Source organism: Erigeron canadensis, chromosome 4, assembly GCF_010389155.1.
Source record: "Erigeron canadensis isolate Cc75 chromosome 4, C_canadensis_v1, whole genome shotgun sequence".
In the NCBI taxonomy this organism is placed as follows: Eukaryota; Viridiplantae; Streptophyta; class Magnoliopsida; order Asterales; family Asteraceae; genus Erigeron; species Erigeron canadensis.
Window position 1 is genome coordinate 44972410 of NC_057764.1, and position 21480 is coordinate 44993889.

At 33.9% G+C, this 21480-nt stretch overlaps 1 pseudogene; it reads left to right on the plus strand.

The window, feature by feature from the left end:
* The first annotated feature begins 2954 nt into the window (after nucleotides 1-2954).
* Nucleotides 2955-13871, plus strand: LOC122597713 (annotated as a pseudogene).
* Nucleotides 13872-21480: the final 7609 nt, after the last annotated feature.

A 21480-nucleotide genomic window follows, 5' to 3' on the forward strand; every position in this document is an offset into this window, starting at 1 on the left:
TACGAAACCCAAAATAGTGTACTGTAATAATAGATATAACAAGTATTTCTTATTACGAGTATTAGTTTTGCTTGATTGCTTCAATCCAAAATTATAGTATATCAGTGTATTACAACACAGTTTGCTAAATACAATTCATATTACATTTATCAGTGTATATCAGTGTATTACAACACATACATGGGGTTTGCTAAATACATAGAGCTGTAATTAAGGTGCATAAATTATTTATACATTTATTATAAAATTTAAAGGGTAAACTTTTAATATAAAAAATACAAGTTTTTTATGCATATTAAATACAACCTTAAAGCTGAATTTAACATTTTCTTTAATATTAATATGCAAGTGTTGGACCAAATTACAACAACATACATGAATCAGAAAGATCATTAATTGTTTACTTGAGTCACCTGCTTATATCACATGATTAATATATAGAAATATAACTACAGCAAAGCAAACGGTTTTGTTACGTGATCGAGTTGGAACCACAGGTGGCATTTAGACACGCCAGCTGTTGAAGTAACTTATGCAACACTATTAACTATTTACATGTCATTTTCATCTTGAAGTTGTCACTTCACCTAGTTAGCTATTCCATTAATAATATTCATTAGGGATGAAAAGGAAAATTCTCGATCCCGACACAGTATCGATTCCGTTTTAGTTTTGGTACCGAAAAATAGAACCAAATTTTCAATGATATCAATATTACTTATTTACTTACCTAGTTTTGATAGTTACCAAATATTATATGCATGTAAATCATATGATGGTCCCCTTTGGTGCCAATATATATGCAAGGAAATAATTAGTAGCATTTCATATTATATATATATATATATATATATATATATATATATATAGGAGATGAGAATATAAGTCGGGTATCTAAGCTTAGGTGTGGAACACTCACATATTGTTTTTTTAATTCATAAAAATGGGGGCCCATGCATTTATTCATTAAAGAAAAAATAATAAAATATTAGTATGTGAGGGGTTCCACACCTAAGCTTAGGTGCCGGGCAGCCTTATATTCCCTTTTTCCTATATATATATATATATATATATATATATTCATGGTTATAAAAATCAAATGTAAGGGGTTCACCATCTAAACTTAGATAGGGGACAACCCCATACTCATTTTCCCCATATATATATGTATGCATATATATATATATATATATAGGAGACCCTTATTCAGAGAATCCATTTTTTTTAAGAACCTTGAGAACTCTTAAATAATGTATTGAATCACATGTTTTTTTTGTTCATTCACATGTGAAATGTTATAAAAATATATGTTGCAGAAGAAAGTTTTTTTCAAAACCTTATATATACCCATTTGTTAACACGTGAACGAAAACGTGAACATATTCATTCACAAGTTAACAAAAGCCTATTTTGAAGATTTTATAAAAAAGTTTCTTCTACAACTTACTTTTTTTATTAATTCACATGTGAATGAACAAAAAAAATATGTGATCTAATACATAATTTGAGAGTTCTCATTGTTCTTCTAAAAAAATGGTTCTCATAATATTGAAAGTATATATATATATGCTGTTAAAAAAATAAATAAAAAAATATATAAGGTTGTCGGGTATCTAAGCTTAGGTGTGAAACATTCACATATTATATTATATCTTTAATCCATAAAAGTCATTGGGGCTCATGCATTTATTCATTAAACAAGAAATAATAAAATATTAGTATGTGAGGGGTTCCACACCTAAGCTTAGGTGTCGGACAACCTTATATTCCCTTTTCCATATATATATTATAAATATTACAAAACCTGTTACCAAATAATCAAAATACAATTACAATAATCTACTCAAATATAATATCAAATATGTATTTTCAAACAAAATATAAGCAATAAAGTTCAGGAATAACAAAAAATAAAATTAAAGTATCATAAAAATATTGCCAGAAAAACTGGATAAGACCATGAAAAACCGGTGGTAAGAATAATGAAAATTCCGAACAAAAACCGAGTTAGTTGTTCCGGACGTCGACCGGCGCCTGATAGAACTGACCAATACGTACTGGTATCTAAAACATTGAGTAGATTTATTTGTAAGCTTGTATTAAGAAAAAATTATTTTCCTGTTTTTTTCGCATCTTGTTGACTTAAGGGAATAGTCGCACTATATTTATTATATAGGGTAAAGATCCAGAGAGAAAATTCTTAAGGTGAGAAGAGATAGAAGGTCTGTTAACCCAATCCATAGGTAAAATACAATGTGGCGAAGTCCCTTTATCAAATTGTAGAGGTGAAGGAAACGTGAACCACCTCAAATCAAGAGAAAAAAAAACTTCAAACGTGATCAAAACATGTCTTTGTCTTTCTTACGAGCATGCCCACGAAAAGTTAATGACTAATACAAATTTTGAAACATTTTCTTATGATGGCATGCATATTGCACATAATACTGTAAAGAAGATATGAGGTTAGATGATAATGCTTGGTTTTATATATTAACCCGTTGAAATGTAAATTATAGGGTATTGCTGTTTTTTAAAACAGTTTTTAGCCAACTACAATAAACATGTATACGTAATACATAGTGTACAATTATATAAAAGATCTGTTGTTTTACGGATGATAAAAACATATTGTGAGGATATTATTCTTTTAAGATTTATGTTACGTCGCGTGTGCTGACCATATTTTATTTCTTTATTTCATTTGTTAATATATGATGATCTATAATATCTAAATACGTGTAAATACACACTTGTCAAATTAATACTCCGTAAAAGATTTCCACTAATAATTTAGAAAACGACCATACATATAATTATAGAAAAGCAAACCCGATCCAAATTCGCCATGTGTCATTGCTTTCAAAATATTTTAAATAAAAACATGTCCATTTCTACACAAAACTCAAAGCTCGGGTTCAAGTATATATATATCCACCTCCATATATCTACTTTTCCCTTACAACTCTCAAGTTTTTAAATCAGCCTCCCTCCCAAACACTACCCCACCCACTCACCAATTAAGAAAAGAAAGAAGATCGAAAAGAAGAAAAGCGGCGGCCATACCACAATTCACCAATTAATGGAACAAGATGATGACTACTCATCAGCATCCACCATTTGGTCCCAACCACCATTAACCACCACTCGTCGCCGCAAACCACGTATTGACCCGGTGGTGCTCATCATTTTACTCCCAATCCTTGCACTTGTGTTCCTATTTTGTTTCTTACCACCTTTTCTACATCATGCTTCACATATTTTAAAACCGGGCTCCGTTAAGTCAACGTGGGATTCCCTTAATATTTTCCTTGTATTACTTGCTATCCTCTGTGGTGCTGTGGCTCGAAAAAACCATGACATTATTTCCACTACTGATTCTACTACTGCTATTAATATTGATGATGATCAAGCAGTAAACAGTAGTAGCTTTGTAGCCACTAGTACTAGTGATAGTACCAATATACTTGACTCTTCGGGTCAATGGGTCGGGTTCTCGGATAGGAAAGTGGGTTTGAGAAGAAATAGCAGTTCGTATCCGGATTTGAGGCAGGAGTCCGTGTGGGAAAATCACGAGTATCCCAACCAATATTATTTTGATGATTTCAACTTGAATCCCTCTCCAGTTTCACGGTATTATAACAGCCACCTTTCACGGCGGATTCAGAAACAAAATGAGAATATAACGCCGGTTCCCGGTGATGTTCCCTGGCGATCACGGCTGAGTGATTCCGATCCGGTTGATGTTAAAGAGATTGTTGTAGATACTTTTGAAAATGTTCATCCGGTGACGGTGCCGCCGCCACCACCACCAATATCAAAATTTAGAAGCGTTGGCCGTGAAATTAAATCCGATGAAATGAAGAAAGTGAGATCACCGCCGCCGCCAGCGACTGGGGTGAGGGTGCACCGTTCACGGCATAAGCAATATAAACTTGAGAGGAAAGTAAGTAATGCTACTAAGGAAATTGCTACAGCCATATCTTCAATATATAACAATCAGAGGAAGAAATTCCTCGAAATTCCTGGTGGTAGTTCAGACACGTCTTCAACTTCTTCTGTACAATCACCTGAAAATAAACCACCGCCGCCGCCGCCACCTCCTCCGCCGTCTACCATGTTTCAAAATCTGTTTAAAAAAGGAGGTAAACATCATAAGCGAATTCACTCAATAATAATGCCCGCAATTTCACAAAGAGCTCCCCCACCTCCACCTCCCAACTCTATTTTCAACAGTATATTCAAATCCTCCGGTAACAAATCACCGCGCACCACCACCACTCCTCCGGCATCAATCATGAACAATATATTCAAAACTACTGTAACAAAGAGGAAGCGTTCTGATTCTATAAGCAAAGGCAAACCACCGCTACCAGCACCAAGAACAAGTAGTAGCAGTTATTATGAAAGGGACGGATTTGGTTCACAGTCACCATTATTATTGATTCCGCCACCACCCCCACCATTTAAGATGCCAGCGATGAAATTCGAACTGCGTGGTGATTTTGTTAAGGTACAGAGCTCACACAGTTCCGTGTGCAGTTCACCGGATCGAGGAGATTATGGTATGATCAATAATATAATAATAGATGCCGGCCGTGATCAAGAGGAAGAAGCAGAGGCCGCCGGGAGAGACGTGAATGCAAAGGCGGATAGTTTTATATCAAGGCTTAAACATGAATGGAGAATGCAACAACAAATTCATTAGTTAATTATGTTCCCCCAGCTTAATTAACTGGTCAAACATATATAATTGATTAAATTGGCCGGGTTGATCGGACTAATAATTAATTAAGCCCAAAACGTACAAACAAACATATACTGGTATAAGATACCTCCATCGATCGATCGATCTAGCTAGTCCGTCTATTTTCAACTAGTTGATTAACCCGGCCTTACCTTTCCATTCATGAATACTACTGGCCGGCGATAGAGTTTATATATATGTACGCCTACGGTGTGATGGTTAATACAAATAATATTGCATGTGTCCTGCTCTGCTCGCCTTTCACGAGTTTTTCAAGTATATGGTTAAATTTTTGTTCCCAAGTGACTTAATTAATCTGTAGAGTACCTAATATGTACTCCATTACAATCACTCATTTGGCTTGTAGAACCTAAACGTCTCGATCGTTACTAATGAGGTGCTACGACGCTTTGTTGATTTACTAGATCGACGATCAGATGGCGGATTTATGACTAAAGAATTACGGAGTACTTTGCCTGTAACTCAAATTATAATTGATTTCTATAGGGCCGAAGCATCCATATCTACAAAAAGTTCATCGACTTTAAGAGAGAAAAAAAATCCTTATATGATAGAAGACGTGAAACAAATATTCACACGTGTGTAGAATAATGCAATGTGTTCAAAGATGTTAGCAAAACATGTTCAAGTATTGTACAATATATATATATATATGCACATTCAATCACCAAAAGATTACTTGTAGATTTTGATTATTCGATCGATCGGATGCAAACAACAAGTTAGGTCATAAAGTTTAATTAGTAGTAGATGTAAACGGGGAAAGTAAATCCAAAAGTATCTTAAAAATCTCCAGATCCAACATAGGAAGTCATCATATAAAGTAATGATACCTTGTTGGGAAGATTGCTTCTTTTCAAAAAAATTTCTTTTCGCTTTGGCCATTTACAAGTAAAAGCATGATAATGCGCTTTGGGCCCTCTCCAACCTAACATGCTTTTAAAGTGTTCAATCTATGTTCTCTAATATTGGTATTTATTAATTGATTGTGCTTATTTGAAACCTAGAAATCATGGACAAAACACTTTATAAGCTTTGTTAGCAAAACTTCATCTTGAATAATAAACACAGTCCTTTTCCATAAAATTTTAAAAAGAAAAATTGAACTTTATGTAGGCCGGGGTTTTGATTTCGAAATGTCTTTACAAGTAGTCGATGCATCACATTTTCTATTTAGTCGTTCAGCTGGTCTTTTACTGGCAGAAGAAATAGCCTCACACAAAAACTTGACAATCCGTGTCTTACGTACTCTTGATCTTTTTTAGGACGATCTAAGTCGCAATGTACGTCTCATCCAACTTTGTTGCCATGTGTACGAGCTAGACTTATTGCTGGTCTTTTACTGGCCGGCAGAAGATCTAAGCGACCTTTGATTACAGCAATTACCACCTAGCTCGTCACCCGAGAACTAGACATGGCTCAAACTAAGATTATTCAGTGATCGTAGATCAAGAGACTTGAATAAACCAATTAAATATGTATATATAATGTTTGATCAAGATTAAAGACGATCATAATGTTTGATCAAGCTTTTCTCGTGGAACAAAGTCACACTGATTATATTATTCTTAAGTAAAACAAGAATGCCAGAAAGTGAAATTGAATTTTCATCTTCAAACAGAAACAGGACCTTAATAGCTAATATGGGTTTCGCGACTTGTATCGAGTAATAATTGATTAAACATTATCAAAAGACAGATATTTTAAGTTTCACAATGATGCAAAAGTTATATATAATTTTTTTTTGTTCTAGCGAGGAAATTGCCTTTGGTGCTTTTGTGTGCCAATGGAATTAGCTTTTGCTTGTTTTGAAAACCTCTGTAACAACACCGTGCAAATTGGCAAATACAGGGTACTGTAATATATTTAGCCCAATGGGCTAGACCCATATCAATCAATGGGAATCTAAGATTAGTAGTATACGTTTAGAAAAGGAAAATTATTTGTTTTACATGTGTAATATATCCGGTTATTTTCATTTTTAGCTTAATCGGTAATTAGAATACAACAAATAAATATTACAATTTAAACCAAAAGTGTCAAGTTTATTTTTTACTAATGAAGTCATTGAAAAATTGTGTAAATAAGTTTTACAGAATTATTATTTGTTTTATATAGTAATTATTATCAAATACATTCCATCATGATATTTTTATGTATCACGTGTTAAGTGCGCCAAATCATAAAATCAATATCACCTGTATCTTATCATGTCAAGACTATGTTAGTAGTGGTACGTGCTATCAACTATATATATATGGAGGAGTAGTAAATAATAATAATAATAATAATAATAATAATAATAATAATAATAATAATAATAATAATAATAATAATAATAATAATAATAATTACTACTGTATTTTGGTAGCAAATGGAAGGCCGAATAAATTCCCAGAAATATATTCATGTATATCTCATTTAATAACATGTGATATATATATATATATATATGGAAAAGAGAGAATATAAGGTTGTCCGGCACCTAAGCTTAGGTGTGAAACCCCTCACATACTAATATTTTATTATTTCTTGTTTAATGAATAAATGCATGGGCCCCCATGATTTTTATGGATTAAAAAAACAATATGTGAGTGTTCCACACCTAAGCTTAGATACCCGACAGCCTTATATTCCCATCCCCGTATATATATATATATATATATATATATATATATATATATATATATATATCCAAATTTATTAATTGTAGTATTAGTTAGTGTCTTATCATCATCATCAACTGACACGCACCACCCATTTATCATTTTACGATATTCAATCTCTTTGGAAACATGTCGTCTTGCAGCACTTCTCCGCCGGCCACCACCTTCTTCCCAAAATAACACCACCCACCACCACCATAACTTGCACCTCATTACCTACAACAAACAACCGCAATTCGATACCTTTCTTGTTACCATTCTCAGCCAAATACGTCCCTTTCAATATATCGTCATCTACGGATCAGTCGTATTCGCTAGACGAAATCATCTACCAAAGTGGGTCTGGCGGATGTGGAGCATGACATGAATCCCTTGAAACAGTTTGACGGCGGTCGTTGTTTGATCGACTCGCGTGTTGGACAGACCACGTGGCCTTATGGTTCTGGTGTGTGGTCAAAAAAGGAATTAATGGGTGTTGCCCGAAATCGATAACGATGATATAGTGAGTTTTTTTTTTTTGAAGGGAATTCGAATCTTTTCTGGGCGGAGCGATATGGAAAACAGAATCTTGGCGGTATGAACGACTTATGGGTTAAGCATTGTGGTATCAGCCACACGGGCAGCTTCAAGGATTTAGGAATTAATGACGGTAATTAGTATTATAATTACGATCAGTACTGTATATATGTAGTTTACAATTTAATTAGCTAGTATATATAATTAATTAACAATGAATTAATGATAGGTGTTAGTACTGTTTAAGTGAACCGTACGTCTCCGTAAAATGAGGATCGGAAACCGTTGGTAGGCGTGGGCCGTGTGCATCCACCTCTGCCTACTACGCCGCAGCTGGAATACCACCCATATTAATCTTACCAGTTAACAAGATCTCCAAGGCCCCATAGCTAACTGGGCCTTGGTCCTAAGCATCCTGGATACAGATTTCGACGGGTGCATGAAGCTCATCCGACAGGTTACTTCCGAACGTACTCCCAATCTATCTCGTGAATTCAGTTTGCGACTAGATAGAAGGTCAAAAAATCGAGATCCTGCAGCAGTTTAATTAATTGGCAAGGACCCGATTGGGTGATAATTCATCCCGGAGGAAATCTAGGCAACGTTTACGCATTCTACAAAGGTTTCAAGATGTGCCTAGACTTGGGGTTGGTGGATCATATCCCACGCTTGGTTTGTGCTCAAGCGGCAAACGCGAATCCCCTTGCACTAAAGGAAAGGATATCTCGGATATTCTGTTATATCTTATTTTAGCTAATATACGTATTTATTTGATCAATATCTTCCCCACCATTACAGGAGATAATTTCGTATTTTGTTAGTCAAGACAGGGATATTTATATTCCCTTCCTCTGTAACTTTTCTCCTCATGAAATAATAAAAACCATTGAGATGATTTTTCTTCTTTGAATCCATCATGGTATCAGAGCAAGATCAAAACAAAACCAAACAAATATAATTTCAATCATCATCATCGGCTTTGCGAAATGGCAGGGGATGATGCAAACAAAAACAAAAACAAAGATGGAGAAAGTTCAGGGGGGGAGATTACATACAACTTGCCTTACTATCTCCATCCCTCCGACTATCCTAAATAGCTCCATGTTAATGAAGTTCTTACAGATAACAATTTCACCGATTGGAACCAGGAAATGACAAACTTTCTTTTTGCCAAAAACAAGATAGAATTTGTCGATGGCACGATCAAGAAACCCGATAAATCCTCCAAGGATTACATGCTATGGATGCGGGTCGATGCGATGATTAAGGGATGGTTGTCCACAGCCATGGAGAAGAATATACGAGATAGTGTCAAATATGCAGCCACGTCATCAGAAATCTGGGCGGATTTGAATGAACGTTTTGGAAAAGAAAGTGCCCCTAGAGCGTATGAACTAAAGCAGAAGATTGCTTCAACTCGACAGAATGGCAACTCCGTCTCGACCTATTATACTCAACTTCGTGCACTATGGGATGAATCTCAATCCATTCATCCACTCCCACGATGTTCATGCGACAACTGTGAGTGTGACATTGGGAAAAAGATGAACGCACACCAAGAAAAGGAACGTCTATATGAGTTTCTTATGGGCCTTGACGTTGAATTCACCGTCATCAGGACGCAAATTTTAGCGACCAAGCCCATTGCCTCTCTTAGCACGGCATATCATCTAGTGGCAGAAGATGAAAGGCAAAGAGGCATTTCTGGTGAAGGGAAGAAACAGCAGGAGCCCGCTGCGTTTAAGGCTGCACCACGGCGAGACTCATTCTCAGGCAGAAATAAAGGAAGGGATAGCGAGAAAACTGGAAAACCATATTGTTCAGAATGCAAGCGGGAAGGCCATGTAAGGGAAGGTTGCTTTGAGTTTATTGGCTACCCGGAGTGGTGGCCAGGAAAGAAGAAAGGGAAGATGAAAGCGGGTTGTGTTGACACCAACTCGAGTCCCATTCCAGGTTTGACAAGTGAGGACTATCAATTGCTACTCAAACATTTCAGTGAAACAGGTAAAATGGGAGACATGAAACCAATGGCAAACATGACACATAAAGAAAACGAAAAAGGTGAGTGGATAGTCGATTCGGGGCGCACTGAATATATTACTTACTTGTCTGACATTCTTGTTAACAAAAGAAATACGTCACTCGAACAACCTGTTGTTATACCAAATGGAGACTCCATTCCAATTAAAGGAAAAGGAGATCATGTTCTTTCTATGGGAGCAAAAGTGAAAGAAGTTCTTTACGTTCCCGATTTTAAATTCAACCTGCTTTCTGTTAGTCGTCTTACCCGTGATCTTCAGTGTTCCATATCTTTCTTTCCTAATTTCTTTGTCATGCAGGGGCTACAAAGGAGGAACTTGATTGGTGTGGGTAGATGCCGAGAGGGACTGTACCGAATGAAGATGATTCAAGAAAGAAAGGCCATGCTTACCACTGTTGAGACGTGGCACAAAAGACTTGGACATGCTTCAAAAGAAAAGCTCAATAAGTTAGATTTTCTCAAAACTAGTACTATTGATTTGGATAGTTTTTGTGATTCTTGTGCTAGATCCAAACATACTCGATTGCCCTTTCCGTCTAGTTTTATTAAAACAGTTGCTTCGTTTGATTTAATTCATTGTGACATTTGGGGAGGTTATCGGGTTGCTTCGCATACAGGAGCCAATTATTTCCTTACAATAGTCGATGATTTTAGTAGAGCCGTGTGGATATTTCTACTTAAACACAAAAGTGAGGCAAGTCAATGTCTTAAGAATTTTCATAAAATGGTGGAAGTACAATTTAATAAATCGATTAAAAGGGTAAGGTGTGATAATGGTGGTGAACTCACATCAAAAGACATGAAAGATTTTTATAGTAAAAATGGGATATTATTGGAAACTTCATGTCCTTATACTCCTCAACAAAACGGTGTCGTTGAGAGAAAGCACCGCCATCTACTTGATACGGCTCGTGCCCTGAGGTTTGAAGCAAATTTGCCAAAAAGATTTTGGGGGGAATGTATTTTAACGGCAGCATATGTCATTAATAGACTTCCATCCAAGGTTATCAAAAACAAGACCCCCTACGAATTAATTTGGAATGAAAAGCCAAATTATGATTTATTAAGAATTTTTGGTTGCCTTGTTTACTTCAAAAATAATGACACCAAAGGAGATAAGTTCGAAGAGAGGGGGAAGTCGGGAATCTTTCTTGGATATCCACCTGGAATAAAGGGGTATAAAATTCTCGATTTACAAACAAGGAAAATAATTGTTAGCAGAGATGTTGTTTTTCATGAAGGAAATTTTCCTTTCAAAAACATAAAAGGTCCTAGTGAGTCCGAAATAGAAGAACCAACCATTTGCCATGAATGTTGTTGTGAACCAATTCATATTCAAAATGGTGTGTCCAATCAAGAGGAGACAATGGGTGCAGATCAGCCCAATACCGAATCTACAGGCCCAATAGATGGACTGAGTAGTGATAATGTGGGCTCGGTTTATGAAGAAGAACAACCCAACAATCCTAATCAAAATGAAGTGGGCCTGAGCAATAATAATATGGCTGAGGAAAATGTTTTGGTCGAGGAACCTTCAACAGATTTTAGACCAAGTCGAACCAAAGTCCAATCATCGAGACTCAGAGACTTCGTGGTACATGTCCCGCCTTCAGTCAATCATCCCGCACCATCCTCTGATCAAGTTGCCTCCTCGGTATGCTATCCAATCTCCAATTTCGTCTCATATAAAAATTTTTCTTCTAATCATAAAGCCTTTTTGACGGCCATCACTAACAATGATGAGCCCAAAAGTTTCAAGCAAGCCTCACAGGATGCCCATTGGCGTGAAGCAATGAAAAGAGAGATTAAGGCTCTTGAAGAAAACGGAACCTGGACGTTGGAAGAATTGCCTAAGGGAAAAAGAGCCATAGACTCAAAATGGGTCTATAAAATCAAATTCAAACCAAATGGTGAAGTTGAGAGATATAAGGCGCGACTCGTAGCCAAGGGATTCACTCAGATGGAAGGGGTAGATTATCACGATACCTTCGCACCCGTTGCCAAGTTGGTGACAGTTCGAACATTACTTGCAGTGGCCGTAAAAAGAGAATGGTTCATCCATCAATTGGATGTTAATAATGCCTTTTTGCATGGAGATCTTGATGAAGAGGTTTACATGAAAATTCCACAAGGTTTTTCTAAAGACAGTGAGACTCGAGTTTGTCGCCTAAGAAAGTCATTGTATGGGTTAAAACAAGCTTCACGAAACTGGTATCACAAGTTCACCACTTTTCTTATGAGTTTGAATTTTCGACAATCAAAGGCAGATCATTCGTTATTTATTTATCGTGTGAGTGACATAGTGATCATGGTCCTGATTTATGTTGACGATGTCATTATTTCGGGAAATTGCCTCGACAAGATTCAAGATATTAAGACAAGACTTGATGAAAAGTTTAGTGTGAAAGACCTCGGTACCCTAAAGTATTTCTTAGGGATTGAGGTGACCAAAACTAACGATGGTTTGGTTTTAAGCCAACGCAAGTACACTTTGGATATCCTAAAGGATTGCGGGAAGTTGGGTTGCAAACCGAGTGCCTTCCCCATCGAACATGGATTGAAGATTGATAAAGGAGAAAAGGAAGCAAGCGTTGATGCGAGTCAATATCGCCGATTAGTTGGACGACTTTTATACTTGCAGGCCACAAGACCGGACATCACATATTCGGTTAACGTTTTGAGTCAATTCATTGCTGATCCAAGAAGTAATCACTTAGAGGCTGCTAATCGTGTTTTGCGATATCTAAAAGCTACTCCTGGTCAAGGCATTTTACTCAGTCGCACAGGGGATCCAGTTTTAACGGCCTATTGTGATTCGGATTGGCTTGGATGTCCTTATACAAGACGATCACGTACAGGGTACTTACTTTTACTAGGCGGTAGTCCTATCTCCTGGAAGACCAAGAAGCAATCAGTTGTGTCACGTTCCTCAGCAGAAGCCGAGTATAGAGCCATGGCTACAACAGTCAGTGAAATACTTTGGGTACGTTGGCTGTTAAGTGAGTTTCAGATTCATTCCTCTTCGGCTACACCTCTGTTTTGTGATAATCAAGCTGCAAGAAATATAGCAAACAACCCAGTTTTCCATGAGCGAACCAAGCATGTTGAAATGGATTGTTACTTTGTGCGTGAACGAGTTGATTCAAAGGAAGTGATTCCCATGCGAGTAAGCAGCAAGATGCAGTTAGCAGACTTGCTTACGAAAGGTGTTACAACGCAACAACTACAATTTCTACTTGGCAAGATTGGCATGACAAACTTACATGCTCACCTTGAGGGGGAATAAAGGAAAGGATATCTCGGATATTCTGTTATATCTTATTTTAGCTAATATACGTATTTATTTGATCAATATCTTCTCCACCATTACAGAAGATAATTTCGTATTTTGTTAGTCAAGACAGGGATATTTATATTCCCTTCCTCTGTAACTTTTCTCCTCATGAAATAATAAAAACCATTGAGATGATTTTTCTTCTTTGAATCCATCATGCACTACAAATCCGGTTTCAATAAAAGCTTTAAGCCTGTGACAGCATCAACCACGTTTGCATCGGCTATACAAATAGGGGATCCTGGCCGTATCAATAGACCGAGCTGTATACGCTTTGAGATGGCGGCTGCTGATTCGACGGGGATGTTTGTGTGTCCTCATACTGGAGTGGCTCTGAAGAAGCTCAGGGAGAGAGGAGTGATCGGGAAAACGGACCGGACGGTTGTGGTAAGTACAGCACGTACACGGGTTGAAGTTCACACAAGCCAAGCTAGATCGATTATCACTCCAAGGCCATTCCTCAAGGTTGTAAATTTGCAAATCCGCCCGTCTGAGGTTAAGGCTCAGTATGGTGCTGTTATGGATGTACTCCGAAAGTATCTTAATTAGCAAGCAACAGGTTTCATAGTAAGTTATATATCTAGTAAATTATACTGTAGTATATGTATTTACATGGCGGCCGGTTAATTAATTTTATCTTTTCAGTATGCATTTTGTACCAGATCGAATCGTATTCTTGATGATACGTCGATTAACATATACTGTTTTAGAGTATGCAATCTAATATCATTATAAAAAAGAACACGGTTTATACTAGATCAAATTGTATTCTCAGTTAACCGAGTGTATGATATGTTGATAGATTAGCTTAATACGAGTAATTTAGAAAATGTTATTGGTAATTAAAGAGAAATACGTACGTTTGACAAAAAGAAAAAAAAAGAGTTAAGTTTGTAATTGTAGGACGTCTTAATTATTTGGGTAAAATGTTTGTATATACGGTTGACTACTTGACTAACATGAATGATTGATATATTATTCATACTCGTATAAATAACATCTGCTGGTGGACACGTCGTTATGTGGAGCATGACACATGTCGAAAACCAAAGCTTGTGCGACATATTTGTTTGTTAATTTTTCCTTTAATTGATCCTATTTCAATATTAGAATTGATAACAGTATCATAAAATTTTATTGATCCTTCATATTTATGTATTAAATATTTGTACTTATAAATGTTGTAAGATGTGATAATTTTTAAATTTGGTGATACTGATATGTATTCCGATTTCCCCCTCACATATGGAATAACGAAAATACTAACTTGATGGGCCAGATTGAAAAAAATAACTAGGAGCTATGGGCTAAACCTTTAGTAGAACCCTTTGGGCTTGGGGTGCCCAATCCAATCACCAACCATGCATCCCCCCGTTGGCTTTGTTATCGACTTATCAATCGTTCACACCAACTTCAAATCATTATTTTTTTTTTCTTTTGAATCTCGTATAAGTGTATGGCAACATATTACATATACAACACCAACTAAGGTAAAACGAGAAGGTGAAAAAAATAAATATTAATGAGTGAGTGTCCTGGTTTTTGAAACTTCCTAAGTGGATGGGCCAAGACAATGGATGGAGTAAAGTTACAAATATATCAATGTCAGTACCATAATTGAGAATTTGAGATGGGTCATAGCCACTCTCCATCTAAAGTGGCACTGCTCAAATTAAAGACTCAAGATTTTTACTAATGCATCACATAATAGGTTTATCCATGACGTTAAAATAAATAAATAACCCCCAATGTTATCTTTCACAAATTTTAAGTTTTAATACCATATCGGTGTTACACATAAAATTAATTATAGAAAACATGGAATAATACAGTTCTCAAATGAAAAAATAAAATACAAATGTCGACAAAAGTATAGCTAGTAGGAGGACTCGCTAAAAGAGTGTTTGACCTCCTTCGACAGTTCGACCAACAAAATATTTTGTAAAAAGATTTTCAATTTACAAGTAAAAAAGGGTCGGTCGATGGAAACTCCTTATATCCATCTACTATGTTAGTACATGCAACCCTCGTGTTGATTTTGCATCGATTGTTATATACCATTCTCGGTTTTTACCTTTAGACAAGAATCGAATTTGTGTTCCTTAAGATAATAGGCTCTCGATGACGTCATGATGGTAGTGAGTTTGTTAAAGTTAAATCAAGTAACAACCCTTCTAAGTTCTAACATCAATTCTCTGATTGGACTCTGAACTTGAAGCTAGAGATCTAGATGTCCAAGCTAGGTGTATGTTTCTTTATTATTTCTTCGGTTACCATTTACTTTAAAAACAATTGACACGTATAAACTTCATTTTATAAATGTTTGTTGAGTGTGAAATAGCAAATGATATAATCACAATTATAAAAGATCGCACATAATAAACATGGATTGATTTTAATGGTGGAAACAATTCGAACCAACCCTACCTATCCATCTCTACATCACCCGCCACGACGTGATGCCCATCCACATTATTTTATATTTCATATCTAAACATTTTATATTTCGTTTACTTTTTTAAAATGGAAGCGCATGTTAGAGTCATCCTCATCTTAAATTAATGATTTAAAAACGGAAGAAACGTGAAAGTATGGTGTGAAAGGCAAGAAAATGCAAATATAAAAGAAACACTAGTCGTGTTAACAAGGAAATGTTAAATAGATCGAACTATGTGTTTTTGAATTTTTTTGGCAGTAAAAGAAAGGAAAGGAAAATATTTAACAAAAATACATGACCTTTTTTGAACATTAACTTGTTAAAATCATTTCTAATTTATATTGTTACAAGTTCTAATAAAGAAGAGATAAAGAAAAAGGTTTTGTAACCAAATATGAATAATTATCTTAATATATATAACTAGGCAAATGATAATTGTAGGTGAAAGGCTTACTAGTGCGAACCTGGTTAAGATAACATATGTTAGATCTTCCGGTGCCAGCAATCTGCACTTTTCAAAAAATATAAAAAAACTAATAAGTAACACTACTTTTATTTAACATTTGTAGCCTTGGTTTCTATTAAATTTCAATAATGTGGCTTTAAACGTGATAAGATAATTACGTGGTAAGTATATAAGGGAAATCTTTCTAATGAAGGCTTGGATTCATGGAGACCTGAGTTCGACTTCAGAGAGGACAAGATTTACTACTATTAATTGCCGTGCTTTTTGGCGAATTAATATAATATTTTTCCTTTTACTATCTGATTAAGACAATATAGTCTAAACCCCCATTATAATATATTCGGAATTTCAAAAAAATTATAATCAACATTCAGAAAAAAGTTGTGTCAATGACTTTTCAATAACCCATAATTAAAATCCTGGTATAATTTAAACACACAACAAATGTGCTCGCATATTACAAGTAAGTTCAATGTTTCAATGTTGTTGGCTAAGAGGTTAGGGTAACAGCTATCGGCTTCATCGATTGACAATTTTGTGTAAGGTGTTTGTAATGCTCTGTAAGAGATCAAAGTTATAGTGATATCTTTTTTTCTTTTCTTTTTAATTAAGTTACATGTATTGTTATTTTGACTTTCTAATTAATCTAAAACAATAAATTAAGTTTTACGTAGTAATTAAATGAAATTTGCTTTGACTAAATGATTTTGTATTAACGAGCATGGTACCCGCGTAATGCGACGGCGGTGGTGGAAAAGACGGTCTAGTGGTGCCGGTGATGGTACTATTGGTGGTGGTGGTAGTGTCAAGTGGTGTAGGTGAAAATTTTTGGAAGATAAGGGCTTAAAGTGTTAAGTATTAAAATAAGGGTTTATGGTGTAAATTAATTCATTAAGGGCAAAGTTGGTAATTTATAAAACTCTTTCCATAGTGGGTTTTTATTAAGAGGCAATTTAGTAATCTTGTATGTGACATATGAGTAACTATTTCTATTTTGAGGGGGTGCATAATCTTTATATAGGAGTATAGATATTACTTTCCTTATATGTTAGTATTAGTGTACAAATCTAATTAAGTTTTTGTTGGGCTTATATATTACGACCTACATGCTTATATAATTATAGCACGTTACCCGCGTAATGCGGCGGTGATCGTGACGGCGACGATGTGGTGGCAGGTGCGACGGTTGGTGACAGATGAGGCGTCGATTGGTGTAGATTATTGATATAAAGGGTTAATGGAGATATTTTAAAAGATAAAGGATTGATAGTGTAACGTAATCATTAATGTTAAGGGGTAGTGTAACTGAAAATATCTGAGTGCTAAGTGAAAATATTATATATTTTAAGGGTAGTAGATTAAAATATTACATGGAAGGATATTTTAGAAATTTCCCCCATGTAATTTTCAACATGGGGATATTTTCTTTAATAAGTAGTACAGATTAGTATAAACTAGATTTAAGACCCGTGTCTGACACTTGGCACGAGACTTACGATATTATTAATATAAGATATTCATACATTTAAATCATAAAAACTTATAATTTTGAAGATGTAGGTTCCAAGTGTTATACTTTGCAAGTTGTTGTACAATAATCACACGTTCGTCACTATCATTATTTGCTGAGACATATTGATGAAATTGTTTGTCGTAGTCATTCCACAAAACACATGCTATAATAATCCCCTTATTATGGAATACTTTGAAACCAATTATACTCATAATGTGATATTATCATGAAAGATAATTACGAATTAAAATATAAACATACTTACTGTAATTGACATTCAAGTATATGTCTTTAATCATAATGTTGGCCGATAACATGAATAGGTTTATTTTCAATTACTTGTCATATGATAAATAGATAACAATTATGTTTGTTTTCATATTCTTTGATAACAATTAGGATTTCTAATTTGAGTTATGTAAAGATTCAAGTGAAAACAAATTTAAAAGAATATATACTTCTAGAACATTGAAAAAATATATTGTATTTCATCTTTTAAAATAATTTTTTGTAAACAATATAATATTTCATATGTTGAAATAATTTTTATTAATTGAATGATTAAAAGTTTTAAAAAATTTATCTCAAATTGATGGCTAAAAACAAATATAAATTAAATATTAAAGGGTAAAAAGTGTAAATTATTGATGAAAAACAAAAAAAGTGTAAATATGTGAGACTTTTTTTACAAAGATTAATATAAATACTAATATAATAATATATTTGGATAATGATAAAATTTTTAATTTATAATTAAACTAAATGATGACATAAGCGAGAGCCAATAATTGAAACTAAACAATTTGATTAGTTAATAAGTCATTAGTTTAATTGTGTTATAATATATATATATATATATATATATATATTAAGATAAGATGTAAGTATCTAATTAAGTTTAATTGTAATATTAAATATAGAATTAAAATAGAAAGAGTTTAAAGATATAAAATATTAACACATTCTTATATGCTTTATACGTTAATATTGATAACTCATTAAATCGTTAACCTTTTAAACATTTAGCGCATACCCAAAAAACATGTCTCGTCTACCCAGACACAAGTCGAGGACAAGTCATACCTAACGACGTGGACTCTTCCTTGGTTGGAGGTCGAGTCAAAGACAAAGGCGTTGTGAGGACTCTTGTATATCTATAACTTAACATGTAAGCCCTACTCGTCTTTCTTTTTTTTTTTTCTCAGAAAGAACTTGATAACCAAAATACAATCTCTCGTATATTATTTCTATTATCGCCTAATCCCTTAAAAGATATACACACTACCCTAATTCATATAATTTACTATATTACTTATATTCTTTTTATACATTTAATAAAATTTCCTTTCACATATAATTACCTTACTAGATTTTAGACCTGTGTCAAATACACGGGTTTTAAAACATTATCAATATAAAAATTAGTATATGAAATAAAAAAAATATTTATATGTTAAAATGTAAGTATATATTTAAAAAAGAACTGACATATTAAAATGTAAATAATTAATGCTAAATCATATTAGTGCTGGATGGTGTAGCAAAGTTTCTTTTTTACAAACTCTTCCAAATAAATAATATTTTAACCTTGATTGCATAATTGACTGAGTTCTCATTGATGCCTTGCAAAAAAAATAAGTTTGTTTTTGTTATCTATGCTTTTTAAGAACAATAAAAGTAGCAGTTGTCGTGAGTTTTCAGTGATTTCATGTGTTGTGATTTTATTTGTAGAGTTCGATTTATAAAAAAAGAATTTGTATCTAAATATATTTTGATTCTAATTACTAATAAAAACAATAATTATCTTTTTGGGAAATGATTAATCCTAAAATAGATAGTTGTTATTAGACTTTTAGTGCAACACGGATAGTTTTTAAGATATGGTTTGTTTTTTTCTTTATTTAAATCACAATTGTGGTTAAACCATATATAATAACACTCGATAAATGGAAGACGTCGATTAAGCAAAAGTAACTATCTACCTTTGAATTACCTAATATACCCTTTACATTTACGTGTAACCTCCACACACGTTATCTATATCTATACGAAATTACCCTTAATTAAAAAAACCCCACAATTAGCAAAAAACCCTTATTGTTATAAAATCCCCATTAACTCTAAGATTATTGCTGAAGATATTGCTACGGATAAGAAAAGACATCTTAATTGTCATATATTATATTACAAAATGTTTAAACAATAATTACCTTTTTATAACTCACGAAATTACGAACCAATTATGTCCTTTGTATATTCGTATTAAGTTTTAAACTTTGACTATTTATATTTTTAATTGCCTTGGTCTTCTCCCCTACAATTGTAAGTGGTTTTTTTCATGGTTAGTGTTTGTATTTCATTATTTTTTGCACCTAATCCGTGACTTATATTTAGAATGATATATATGGTTAGATCATGCATTGACGCATCTCATAAAAGTAAATTGAACGCTATAAACCGTTACGGTATCTAAAATGTTATAAACAGTCACCGCTACAACGCGCGGGCACCACTCTAGTCCTTAAAGTTAACTATTAACCGTACGTAAATAACACTTTATTTGTAAGTAAACAACACTTTATCCCAACAAAACATATATAATAGATGTATTTATCTAGAATTATAACTTATTTAATAATTGTATTTATCTAGAGAATTTTTTTGGTCGGCATTTATATTTAGTTTTAAATAACATGAGCTAATTTTAATAAATTGAATTAAGTCACATGCTTAATTTGATAATTTAGAAAAATCAAGAGTTTTGATTGGTTAATTAAAATTTGGTTAGTTGCCTTTTAGTATATAGTAGATAATTTGATAATTTAGAGAAGTCGAGAGTTTTGATTGGTTAATTAAAATTTGGTTAGTTACCTTTTAATATATAGTAGATTTAGTACCAATACAATTTACCATAGCTTATAAAATTATTGAACAACGTCTGAAAAATGTAGTTAATTGCGTTGCAGTATGCTATAAAAGTTAGTAGAGTACGTTGTACAGTATATTCTTTTTTTTTCTTTGTAAATTATCCAACTTAGTTAGTCCACATTTATGTTCGATATATACTCCCATATGATTTTTCAACCATAGTATATAATCACATGTATATACTTTAAAACCAAAGTATAGTATACTGCTCAGGATCGTTTTTCGTGAGTTTTGAACCCAATACCTCAACGGTGTATGGGGAGGTTAAGATGTAGGCAGACCTTATCTCTACCTAAGTAGAGAGGCTGCTTTCAGTTTCTACCTAAATGATAGAAAAAGCCCTCTAACCTTTACATGGGATGAAGATCGAACTCATGATCAAAGTATATAAAATATAAATGACTATTTTGACGAAGAGAAAATTTATATTATTGTTTGGTATGATATAGACCAACGTGCCAAAACGACCACCACCATCATAGAGACATAATAATATTAAATTGCATGTTAACTCCTGGGCCCTGGCATTGTATTATAACTCTGTCACCAATAATTATAATCAATACTTGAACTCTTGAAGACCTTATCGAACATTAAATGATTTTACTTATTTATTTTGGTTATATCGCTCTTTGACAAATTATTTCCTATATTTTTTCACGGTAAAGGGGTACGTTGTCTCAACACAATAATTGTATATATAAAAAAACATAAAAAAAACAGATAGTATGACTATGTTTTATATTCTTTATCTTTTAAAATATCTTTATCAAGTATTTAAATCAATTATCTACATTACTCGATATCGCGTCCA